This window comes from Gossypium hirsutum, chromosome A05, assembly GCF_007990345.1.
Source record: "Gossypium hirsutum isolate 1008001.06 chromosome A05, Gossypium_hirsutum_v2.1, whole genome shotgun sequence".
NCBI lineage: Eukaryota > Viridiplantae > Streptophyta > Magnoliopsida > Malvales > Malvaceae > Gossypium > Gossypium hirsutum.
This window is the reverse complement of record NC_053428.1, coordinates 81,524,954-81,539,084: the sequence shown is the minus strand read 5'-3', so window position 1 is coordinate 81,539,084 and position 14,131 is coordinate 81,524,954.

The window sequence follows — 14,131 nt, the reverse complement described above, 5'->3', positions numbered from 1 at the left end:
TATCATTTAAAATATAGTCTAATTAGGACTCACATTATTCAAATTGACCCAAAATCATATTTTGGAAATTTTACAATTTTGCCCCTAAACTTTTGCATATTTACACTTTTGCCCCTAGGCTCGGGAATTAAACTTCAACCTATTTTCTTATGTTTTATGACATGCTAATCATTTTTCCCTTCTATGGCAACATCAAATTCTCACTCTAACATGTACTTATGACTATTAGGTATTTTTACCGATTAAGCCTTTTTGCTAGTTTTCGCTTAAAACCGAGTAGCACAAGTTGTCTAACATAATTTAAAACCTCATATTCTATCATAAAACACCAAAATACACAAATTTCACCTATGGGTATTTTTCCAAATATAAACCCTAGGTTAAATTATTGCTAGCATAAGCTTAATCGAGCTACCGGGACTCCAAAAAACGTAAAAATCATTAAAAACGAGGCTAGAACGGACTTACAATCGAGCTTGGAAGCTTGAAAAACCCTAGCCATGGTTTCTCCTTGCTATATTCGGCCATGGGGTTGAAGATGAGCCAAATTGGCTTTTAATTTTGTATTTTAATTCATTTTACCCCTAAATGACCAAAATGCCCTTACTACTAAACTTTCCAAAAATTCCTTCCATGTCCTAATTTTGTCCATGAACTTAAAATTGGTCAAATTTCTATTTAAGACCTCCTCATTAATATTCCAAAACAATTTCATACTAAAAACTTCTAGAATGCAAGTTTTGCAACTTATTTGATTTAGTCCCTACTTTCAATTTAAGCACTTTAGGCATAGAATTTCATCACGAAATTTTCACACAATCATGCAATCATATCATAGACCTTAAAATAATCATAAAATAATTATTTCTATCTCGGATTTTTTGGTCACGAAACCACTATTCCGACTAGGCCCAAAATCAGGATATTACAGTTTTGGCATGTATTTGGCTAAGTAAATGGTAGCGATTTGAGAACTAGAATAGATGAAATTATAATGGTATGAATTTGGTTGATGATTTTGGCTGCCTAATTGTATAATGAAACGGTACCATTTTGCCTTGTATAGATACTTTGAAGTTGGGGTGGTAAATTGGCCTTGCGGATGGCCTATTTTTGTCCACACAAGCGTGTGTTCAGCCATGTGTGACACACGATCATTTTATGCAACCGTGTGTCTCCTGGTGTTAAAATTGAATTGAAGTCAGTATGCTCCACACGATTTCACACACGGGCGTGTGATTGGCCGTGTAGTACAAGTCAATATACCCCCTAATTGGCACACGGGCTTGTGACTTGGCGGTGTTGCATAAGTCAGTATACCCTCCAGTTTTCAGACGGCCTGGCACACGGCGTGTCCTCGGCCGTGTGATACAAGTCAGTAGGTATGCCCTGTTTTCACACAGCCTAAGACATGGGCGTGTCTGGAGCCGTGTGAGGCACACGGCCTATTCACACGAATGTGTGACTCTTGTATGATTGAAATTTTTCTAAGTTTCCAAAAATTTTCGTATGTTATCGGTTTAGTCCCGAACCACTTCTAAAGCATGTTTAAGGCTCATAGGCCCTTATAAGGGACATTGTGATTGTGTTGAATGATTTATGAGAATGAATGCTTTATGTTTGATAAATGTATGCTATATGTTGTGAAATGATCGGTAATACCTCGTAATGCTATTCCAGCGATGGATAATGGTTAGGGGTGTTACAATAAGCCATATATTTATATAAACCTACACTTGGTTCAAACATACCAAAACAAGCCAAGTCTCGTGGCTATATATATATACAATTCAAAACATAACCATTCATAGGCCATTTGAAATGACAAAATTCACTACCAAGACATAACCAACATGACCAATATCCTATACATGTCATATGATCAAACCATAAGCTCAAAAGTACCAAAGTAATGGTTGGATAGTGTGACGTATTCTCCGACGATCCCCGAATCCGAGTTAGCTTTGAAATCACTATAAGACATGGAAAGTAAACAAAGTAAGTTTTATAGCTTAGTAAGCTCGTATGATATAAACTTAACTAATCACAAATACACCATTCATCAATTTAAACATATTAACATGAAATTCATGATTACTAACAAATCTTTCACATGCTTATTCATATGCTTATATGCAACCTCGTAACTTCTTCGATTTAAAGTTCATACTACGCATATACATACCTGTAACAATCCATAACAAGCTCATACATATTCGGCGTACCATTAAATACTCGATATCTCGCACACTAAGTGCCGTACATAGTCGAGGCTATCTCAAATTACACAGTAAGTGCCATATATAGCCGAAGCTATATCGAATCGCACACTAAGTGTCATGTATAGCCGATCTAGCACACAAAGTGCCATATGTAGCTGATTTGTCATCGAACATGACTGTAGTCCCATATATACAATTTATGTAATATCAAAGCATTAAAAACATAGTTATAATAGTGCTTATTACATACAAGCTTACCTCAGATATTAAAACGGTGAATCGAGTCGATTAGTCGATAACTTTCATTTTTCCCTGATCCTGATCCGAATTCCATTTTTCTTGATCTAAATATATTAAAAATTAACTCATTTAATAAACTATTTATTCAATTCAATCCAAAATATGCATTAGGGCTATTTTACACATTTGCCCCTAAACTTTCACATTTTTCATAATTTAGTCCTTATTTCATAAAATTGCAAATTCATGCAATTTAGCACAAACCCATGCTTAGCCGAATTTAACACATGTTTCTAGCAGCCCATATTTTCAATTTATTCACACTTTTAACTACCACATTTCACATTTTCTCAATTTAATCCCTTTTTGACATTCTTGTCAAAAACTACTTTACAAAAGCTATTAATCAAATATTAAACCTTCCAAATCTATCATAAATCATCAAATTACTCAAGTAATTCAACAATGGAAACATGATAAATCTTTAACAGTTTTGAAATTTAAGGCACGAGCTAGCTAGAATACGAAGCAGCGATCACAAAAACATAAAAATCATTAAAAACCGAGTCAAAATCACTTACCAATTGAGCTACCAAGTGACCGAACCCTAAAAGCTTTTCGTGGATGTTTTTCTTCTCTTAGTTTCGGCTAGAACAAAGAAGATGACTAAAATTATTGTTTTTTTTGTTTTTATTTAATTAACCTTTTAATTATCATTTACCATATTAACCTTAATATTAAACCATTCAAATCACATAATGGTTGTCCAAAATTGTCCACTCATGCTATTAATGGTATATTTACCACATAAGGACATCTAAATTAACCATAGCTATTTGTCACCTTTAGCTAATAGGACAGCACTTTTGCATTTTACGCTATTTAGTCCTTTTTATCAAATTAACTATTCAAACGATAAAATTTCTTCACAAAACTTTCACACATGCATAGTATCATGCTGCAAAGACTTAAAATAATATTAAAATAATTTTACAACCTCGGATTTGTGGACCCGAAACCACTATTCCAATTTGACTAAAAATGGGTTGTTACATTTTGATTTGATAATATATACTATTTCAAGGATTAATTAAGTTCAAGTGGTAAGACCCTAAGGTCAAGTGGTTTTAGAAAGTAAGGTATCGGGACCTCATTTCTATAAACCAAGCCGTAAATATTTTTATAAATATTTACGGAGTGTCATTAAAGTGGTATTAAAGTTTTGTTGAAAAATTATAAAGTTTCGATAGTTAATTAATTAAAAAAGACTAAACCATAAAAGATGTAAAATTTGATCGCTATTTGATTTGAGTGATTAAATGGTTAATTAAATAAAGGAAAAGGGACTTAAATGATAATTAGACCATTCAAGGTGTTTGGAAAATTATGGGCTTGAATTTGATGTTTATTTTAATTATTAATCAAGGTTACAATGGTAATTTGACAAATTAAATTATATTAAAAATAAAACAATTATGCTATCATCTTTGTTCTTTAGTTTTTCCAGAAATTGGAGATTGAAGGAAGCCATAGATGGTAGCTTAAACATCCGGCCAAGTCCTCCTTTGCATGTAAGCTAAATTTGGGTCTATTTTTAAAAAAATTTTATGTTTTTGAGACCGTTGCAACTAGGTCTAGCTAGCCCGTACCTTCGATTTTGAAATTGTTAAATATTTTAAATGTTTCCATTGATAAACCTTATGATTTTATATGTTAAGTGATGAATTTGAAATGTTGGTTTATATTTAAAAATATTTTATTAAGTGATTTTTGATATATTTTTCAATGAGGAACTAAATTGTTAAAATAGTAAAAGTACAAGGACATGATATGAAATTGTTGCAATAATGTGTTTTATTTGATGCCATAAGTATTCAGCTAGGTTCAATTTTCGGTAAAAATGGTTAATTTGCATGTTTTGGGCTAAAAGACTAAATTGAATAAAAGTAAAATTTTAGGGGCAATTTTGTAAAAATTTCAAAATGATCAAATTGCTTGAAATGAATTTTTTTTATTATCTAAATTGATATATTGAATGAAATTATTAATTTAGATCAAGATCGGATGGAAAATCGAGAAAATAGAAAATTACCAATATGCCCTTAAACTTGGTATTTCTACAATTTAGCCAGGTAAGTTCGTATGAACTGTATTCTGTACAATTTTGATTAAATTTAATGTTAATATGTGATTATATTGTGACAAAATCAATATATATTAGTATGCAATTTACCGTGTTATGAAACGACATAAATCCAACGACGTATGACGATTACCGAGCCCCATTTGAACCTGAAGAATTAATAGGATACAAATGACATGTCATTAGAGATTACTTATTTCAACTCGTATGAGCTTATGGATTTGAAGCTCGTGAGAGTTTATCAATTCCCAGCTCGTATGAGCTTACTGATTTACATCTTGTAAAAGCATACCGATTCATAGCTCGAATGACCATACATGTACAGGAATTGACAGATTATAGTTTAACACACTATGTGTGAGCTATCCCGAGTATCCAGCGGTATTCTAAATGGTTCAACAGGAAATATTCTAATATGAAATGGTAATAGTTCAATACAGACTGTTACGGGGACACATATGAATTACATGGAAATGTTGTTACATGGTATATGAAAAATTGAATTGGATGATACATGTATATGAAAATTAATCAATTGTTGTCCTCATCCATGATTATTGGTGTATATATGTATTTACATGGCTAACATGTGTTGTTGTTTGATATTTAGGCATGTGCCAAGCTACTGATTGAATGGTATTATGTTTACTTATAAGTTGCATTGAAATGGTAAGTGCTCCAATGGAAATATGCTTATGTTCGTGAAAGAGTGGTAAGGTTTAAATTGTGTAATTTCTTGTGAAATGGTTTATAATGTGACTAATTCCAAAAGGAGTTACGTTTTAATGCACGAGCTTGTGGCTATGATTGAATGATATGCTTATGTCTTGTGTGTTATGCATATGAAATGGGTGTGGAAAGGTAATGAAATAGTAAGTTCATACCTGAAATGTAGAATGATGAAAAAGGGAATGATGAATTGAATTGATGTTGTTATTTGAGCTAATGAGAGTAAATGCAATAGAAAGTAAAGAAATACAAATAAAAATAATAAAATTTGAAAGGGTTTAAAGTTTTATAAAGTCCTACTATGCTAGGGATGATATATATGTGATGTTGTGTATTTATTCACTTTGTGAGTTGTTGGATATGGTTTCATGAACCTTGCAGTATTGTTATATGATTATTCTTGATATGTATAAATTTTATATTTGAAATGGATTGATATGACTAAAGTTTATACGAGCTTACTAAGCATTCATTACTTACATAGTTATTTTTTCGTTACTTTTTATACTATCGGAAGCTTGACCGGGTTGGAAGTTCATCAGAGGTCTATCACACTATCCAGCAGCTATATCGGTAGATTTTGATATTTTGGTTATAATGGCATGTATAGGTGAACTTATGGTTGATGATTAGTTGAATGTTAATTGATGTGTTTGGCATGTATTGGTACATTTGGTACCTTGTTGATATGTGCTAATTCGATAATGTGTTAAATCATGTTTGAACGGCCAAAGTTGTAACTCCCCAAACCTGGCCTGGACGTTATGGCCGAATCTGACGATGTCATATTGAAGTGTTTTTTTCGCAAAGTGTGATATCAATTGAAAAACCCTTTCGAAATTTAACTTCGTTGTGTGATCTTATTGATGATTTTAAAACGTGTCATTCATCTTAAACTTACGTCCCAATCAAAAGGTATTTACTTTGAAAACATTTTGAATGTCAAGATATCGCTTTATAGCGAAAGTTTTCTAAATTGATTGTGTTCTTGCGTTTACTTTGTAAAAACATTGTTTCTTTTTAAAATTCGAGTTCCTAATACAAGCAGTTATAACCAAAGCAAATTAAAATTTCGAAATAAAAATACAATCTAAACAGGCCTTATTACATTAAAAATACCCAAAATAAAATTACTTATGATTTAAAAAATTTAAATACGAAAGTACGTTCAGTTGTATGGCCACCTTTGAGTCCCTCGCAGCACCGATCCGCCTAAGACTGGGGATTACCTGTACAGATAAACAGATGGGTGAGTTATGAAAACTCAGTGTGTAATCCCATATCAAATAAACAAACAGTGAGTAAATACAGTCTGGGCCTAAGACCAATCCAGTGACGGTTTAGTATCAGTTAGGGCCTTAGCCCATTACAGTATCAATATCAGTTTGGGTCAAAGCCCATCTCAGTGAAAGTACAGTACAGATATGCAATCAAGGGATCCTACCCAACTAGCCTCTACATTCCATTTCCGTCCAACCCTACACTCCATGTGGGGATATAATCAACCCACCTATCCTTACACTTTAAGTAGTACCGGTTGCGGCACTATATAGTATATGCAGCAAAGCTGCCAGTACAGTACACTTCCTCCAGTCATAATAAACTCATCCCCATGCAACATATCATACATCATGTTGTGACGTGTCATAATAACATACGTGTATTCAATATGTTTAAAGTGGCATGCTCAATCATACATCTTATAGGGGCATAACAGTCATTTTATCACATAGGGGCATCATAGTCATTTTATCAGTTAGGGCTCCAGGTACACTTACCAACCCAACAATACGTCTACAGTAGTCTCGGACGACCCGTGCAACCTTAACAGTCAAACAGTAAAAATGGGCCCAAGGCCCATAATGCGGGCCCATGTGAGCCCACATAGGCCAGAAATGGCCTTGTTCATGTGGATTACACAGCCTAGCCCAATATTCTCCACACGTCTGTGTGGTTTACTCGAGTGGGGCCCACATGGCCGTGGAGCCCACACGGCCTAGTTCGACCCGAAATGGCCTATAACGACCTCGACCCATGAAATCGCTCATGGATGGCCTCGACAATCATACGCCCATGTTTAGTCACATGGACTACCACACGAGCGAGCGCACGCCCATGTAGCGTCGTCATTCACTTATTCCAGCTTTTGCCGATTTCCAAAGTTGGGATTGTGCTACACACCTTGTTTGCAAAAGTGCGCACCCCACTCTCGAGCACTCCAACCTATAGTCAAACATAACACACCATTAGTCCTTTCATGATAGGGTTATCACGACCCCTCTTATTTTAGTTGTCCAAAAGGGAGATTGTCACTTGCCTTAATAGAGCTAAAATGGCTCAGTCTACTTAAACCGCTGAAAAAGGTTGATTATATGCTCCTAGGCGATTAACTGCATTATAACTGAATTCCAGTTAATATTTATTCACACGATCAGATTGAACCAAATGATTAACCACTTACCGAAAATGCAACCCAAGTGTAGGGGAAAGGAAGTAGTCGGTCTACCCTTAACGATCACACGATACCACAGAGGCAAAGGCTAGCACCAATACAGTCCTAGTAAATCAGCAGTAAAAGAAGATGTTAGATACAAGACTAGCCCGACAGAGAGAGAAAAAGAAAGAGAAAGCAACAGTACACTCAAACTGATTGATCAAATGACAATGCTGAAACCGAAAGAATAAGAGGAGGAGAGGTGGAGTATTCGGCCAAACAACAAAATGAAGAGAGGAAAAAGAATTGGGAGAAAAAGAAGAGGGAAAAGGGAGTATTCGGCCAAAGCTTGAGAGAGGAAGAAGAATAGAGAATTGGCCAAAACAAAATCGATTCAGGGAGGGGAGAGAATGAAGATTCAGCAAAAGTAAAGAAAACTGAGAGAAAGGTTGCTAGAGGAGTAGAGGAAGAAAAAAAATCAAATTAGGCCAACACGAAAAGTACTCGAATGGTCAATAGCAATATCCGGCTACCAAAAAAAGAGTGAAAAGAACCTGAAAGCAATTGTCCACAACCAAAAATGAGGAGAGAAAGCAACCAAAGTCGAATTTTAAGAAGCAGGAGTTCACATTTGGCACTAACTCTCCCACTCCTTTCAAAATCCCTTATTTTCCTCGCCAAATCACTCAAACCAACCACGAATTCCTTTGATCCACTCCTTGAAACTCTCCTCCAATCTCTTAACCATCTAATTTGAACTCCCCCCAAACCAGAGTTTCGACTAAGCTAGAACACTCCTACGGCACTAGCACCAAAATAAAACATCTTTGCGCATAGTAGGACTCAAACTCAACACCATTAGTAACAATGCCACGCCACTATCTCTTAGACCAGTAGGCTCTTTCTGACATGCTTTACCCACTTTTATTTAAAAGCCTACTGCCTAGAGACAGGGGTTTATCCATTTAAAACAAAATTTTTACACAAGCCAAGGCTTGAACCCAAGACTTCTCAGACACTTCTTAGGACACTTAACCACTGAAGCAGATACACACTTGTGTCACAACCATACAAAAATAAATACTTAGGATTTTGAGGCGTTACAAAAGTGATATATGATGATGTAACCTCAACATGGTCAAGATATGGTATGCCTTGGAAAGGTTTTGGATAGATGTGCATGGTTGAAATATGGTTTATATACATGTTGATTGTTGGAACCATCTAGATACGATTAGATTTGTGTAATTTAGATGGCCTTGATAGTTGGAGTTGATATGGTCATTTGAAGTGGTCTTTTGAATAACCAAATTGGTATGTTTGCATGTAACTTTGGCATATGGCCAATTATGGTATAACTTGGTATGAAATTAAACTATATATATATGAATGAGTTATGGTTAATTATGTATAAGTTAGATATATGTATATTTGAGATGCATAATAACTATATGATGGAAGTTCAAATAGAAAATAAAAACGTATATTTTAAATGGTCTTTTGATATGTTTGAATGTTGTGAATTGGTATAATTGTTAAAGATGACATGTATGGCTATTGGTGCTAGATGTAAAATGGCATGTTTGATACTTTTAGTGTGAAATTTGATAGGTAAACAAAGTGGTAAGTTATGACATAAGTTTAGTTCTAAGTTAGTTGAACTTTTGGCCAATTTATGTATATGGATATATATGTTTGATGATTGTGATTGAGGTGCTTTTTGAACACATGTACCTTAATTGGATAGCTTGTTATAACATGGTTTGGTGCACTTTGGAGTGCTTGATTACATGTGGTAAATTGGTTATAGGTGTGTGCATGAATGGGTGAGAAAAATGGCTTGGAAATGGCCTATTTTTCTTCCACACGGTCAGAGACACGAGTGTCTGTCTCAGCCATGTGTGACACACGGCCAGGCGACACGGCTGTGTGTCCCCTGTAGGATTTTAAAAGTTACATTTCGAGAGTGACATGGCCTGACACATGGGTGTGTGGCTTGGCCGTGTGACCCAAGTCAGAGAGTTACATGGGCATGGACACGGGCTGGGACATGGTCGTATGTCTCTATTTCGAATGTCCACACAGCATGAGACACGGGCGTGTCTCTCGACCATGTGACCCCTACAATTTGAAGATTTTCATCTTTTTCTGAAAAATTCTAAATGTTTTTGATTTAGTCTCAACTTATTTCCAATGTGTTTTCAGGGCCTTGAGGGCTCGTATAAAGGATGATATGCATGTTATTTTTTTGGTTTTTCTATGATTAGTGATATATGTAACAGCCCGTTTTTGGGTCAAATCGGAAAGTGGTTTCGGGACCACAAAATCTGAAGTAGAAATATTTATTTTATTTCTATTTTAAGGTCTACAGCATGATAGAATAATTGTATGAAAATTTTGTTAAGAAATTTTATCAATTGAATACGCAATTTGCCTAGAAGGACTAAATTGCAATAGGTGCAAAACTTGAATTCTATAAGTTAAACGTGCCTAATTGTTATGAACTTTTAATTAAAGGTCCTTAAATGGCAATTAGACCATTATACCTTGGACAAAAATGGACATGGTTAGGTGAAATTTCAAAGTTATGCATTAAGGGTATTTTAGTAATTTGGCTAAGAAGGACAAAATTAACTAAATAAAAGATGTCCATCTTCTCAATTTCATCCCCCTATAGTCGAAATTCAAAAGGAAGACATAGCTAGGGTTTTGGCCAAGCTTTCAAGCTCGATTGTAAGTCCGTTCTTGTCCTATTTTTAATGATTTTTATATTTTTGAGACAGTTGTAACTTGATTTAGCTATTTCAAGGACTAATTTGAAAGAAAGTTAAAGTCTAAAATTTTACCCATGTTAAATATGTTTGTATTTTGATGTTTGATGGTAGAAAATGCAAATTGTTGTTAGTTAAACAACGTTTATAAAGTCATTTTTGATAAAAACGTTAAATAGAAACTTATTTGTAAAAGTCTATAAAATGTGCAGAAAAGTGTGAATAAATGAAAAATGTAGGCTTTTATAAGTACAAATAATATTCGGCTAGGCTTGGGTTGTGATGAAATTAAAAGAAATTCATTTTACGAGCTTAGGGACTAAATTGTAAAATGTTGAAAAGTTGGGAGCAAAAATGTAAATTTTGTCATAATGTGTTTTTAGGCTGAATTGAATAATGTGATGATTAAATAAGTTAAATGTGGTATTATAGATCAAGAAAAATGAAGTTCGGGTCTAGATTAGGGGAAAAAACAAAGTAATTGACGAATAGATCCCTTTGGTTGTTTTTGTGCCCGAGGTAAGTTCGTATGTTAAATAAGCTTTATTATAATTGTATTTTAAATGCTTTAATACTTCATGAATTGTGTAAATGACTCTGCGGACACGTTCAACAACATTTTGGCAAGCGAGAAATCCCAATTGAACCTTAAGAATAGATTAGGATACAAGTGACATGTCACTAGGGTTTTATGTTATGTGATCCGGGTGCTGGTCATATACATCCTATCGGTGGCTGAGTAACCGGCATACGTTGTGATTACTTGACAGGTTATGTTAGCAGCACCGAGTAGCTACGTCTTGACTAACAGCTTGTGTGAGTTGGCCCGTAAATGGTTCAAGAGCGAGCATATATGTGTTATGAGATAGAGGTAGCAATGGCTACATATGTGGCACCTTGTGTGCAAGGTTTTTCCGGGTATCCGATATTATTATTCCAATTGGTTCATTGGGTATGACAACGATGAGACTAAGTATGAAATTATTTCGAGATGGTACAGGTATGTACTTAAAGCTTATGATTATTAATTCATGAAATGACGATTTCAAGGTAAGTTGTGATGGAAGTGAGTTATGATCATGAGATTATGGTAAATTACATTATCTTATGTTATACTACTTGCATGTTAATATATGGTAAAGTTTGCTTATTTCTTTCATACGAGCTTACTAAGCTATATAGCTTACTCCGTTTTATTTTCCATGTTTTATAATGTAACCAAGCTAGCTCGGGTTGGAGATTGTCGGAGTTCGCATCACACTATCAAAATGTTATTTTGGGTACCGATGATTTTAAACATTTTGAGAATATGGCATGTATAGGGACTTAGTCATTTTGTTATATGTGTCTTTATGAGTTTGGCCAAATGTATTGGCTTGTAATTGTCAAAGGCTTGATGTGGTATTTGGCCTTGTAACTTGGCTCATTTTGGTTGAATTGGTTGTAAGCTTATATATATTTATGTATGCATGCATGTGCAACTATCCCTTGTGTGATGTGGTTTATAAATGCTTGGTAAATGGTTGAATGTGGCTTAATGATTTTGTTGTTGAATTGTTAAGATTGGCTTACTAGTATGCTAGGAAAACTAAGTAAAATTATGCATGTTATTGGTAGCCATATTGAAACTTGTAGAAGTTTGGTATGATTTGGTTTGGCAAATATGATGTTGTAAATATGTTGAGTGTGGATAATGAAATGACATGATCTGGCCTTGTTTGTAGACGTTTTCGTTGCCTAAATATGCCATGATTTATGCCATTAAGATTGTGGATGTGTATGTACAAATAAGGGTGACAAATGGCTTGGTAAATAGCCTTTATTTTGTCTACATGGGTAGATACACGGGCATGTGTCTAGGCCGTGTGTGACACACGGCTTGTCCTATGGGCATGTGTTTCGGTCGTGTGTCCCCTGTGTGACAGTCCTAATTCAACCCTAGTCGGAATGTGGTTTCGGGGCCACAAGACTGAGTCCCAAAATTTATTTAAAATTTGGTTGCATATCCTCTATGTGTATTAGTGCATGTGTGAAAATTTGATGTTTTAATTTAGACTTATGAATGTGAATTTCATGTGATTGACTTAGTTGAGAACTTAAGAAAATATGATAGGGGAATATGTAAGGATCAAATAATAACAAAGTGAGGAAACTTGGGTTTGCATGTCAAATTGCCCAAAAACCCAAGTAGTGGCCGGCCAAGCCATGATGCCCCATCCACTAGGTTGAATTTCAATGCAATTCTTTTATTAGTTAACAATTAAAATAAATTAAAGAAAGGAATTAAAAAGAAAAGATGAATAAAATAAGGAAGGAAGAGGGAGTATTCATCTTCTTTCCTTTTTTTTGCAATTGCCGTGAGTTAGGAGAAGGAAGGAAGAAATGCTCTAGACATTCGGCCAACTCAAAAGGGGTTGATTAAGGTAGGATTTATGTTACTTTTACTAAATTCTTGTGAAAATCTAGTTAGTAGCCAATGTCTTATTACAACCCATATGTTAATTTTCTACCTAAAGGGGTACTTAGATGGCATATGGTTAGGAAGAGGTAAATGCTAAGAGTATGGTGCTTTTGATGTTGTGAATGGAAGTAGTGGAAAAGTGAAAGAAAATTTATGTAGAAATGTGGTATATGTGAATTGATAGGATGTTACAAATAGATGTGAAGCCATGCTAGATTAGGAAAAATTCGGTCAAGTGTTCATGAGATGGAATTTTGTGTTTAGATGAATTAAAGATGATAGTATAGTTGATATCATATATATATATATATGCATATTCGGCCATCAAATTAAGAGCATAGGTGATGTTGAGTCTAAGTTTTGCACATTCGGCTATATATATGCATGTGTGATTGGATTATTGATAGTAGGGTGATAGCATATGGTTATTAGCCGAATAGCTCAAAAACATATGGTAGGAAGATAAGAATTAGTCATGTATCTCCTATGATATGAAATCATTAATATTTTGATATAAATATTTAGCAAGACGGTTAAACTAGTTAATTTATTGATTAAGCTCAAGAAGTTAAAGGAGGAGAATCAAGCAAAGGCAAAGGAAAGAACATCGAGTAGCCGAGTTGGAACCGTTTTACCCAACACAAGGTAAGTTATTAAGCATATATTTTGTATTGATTTAAATAATCATAATACCTATGTACTTATGCCGAATGGAATGATATATAAATGCATGTAGTGAAAAAATTATCGAGTGTAAAAAGAAGTGAGATGTATTGAGTTGTTGATTTCGGCACTAAGTGTGCGGGTATAAACATTTACGATAATGAGATTGGCACTAAGTGTGCGAGTTTAATTGTATAGCACTAAGTGTGCGAGTTTGATTATTAAGCACTAAGTGTGCAAACTTACTATATATTTTCGAATAATTATTAACGTTAAGTGTGCGACTTTATCGAGTAGATCATGGACAGCGGAATGAGTAGGTACTTTGAGTTCATGAGGAATAGACGTTATGTTTATATTTGGAACTGAGCTTGGTAAGTCTTGAACCTATGTGGTGATTATATTTGAAGTTAGGAACATAAGATTATTGTGGAATAGATGAAATGCTATTATTAGTATAATCTAAAC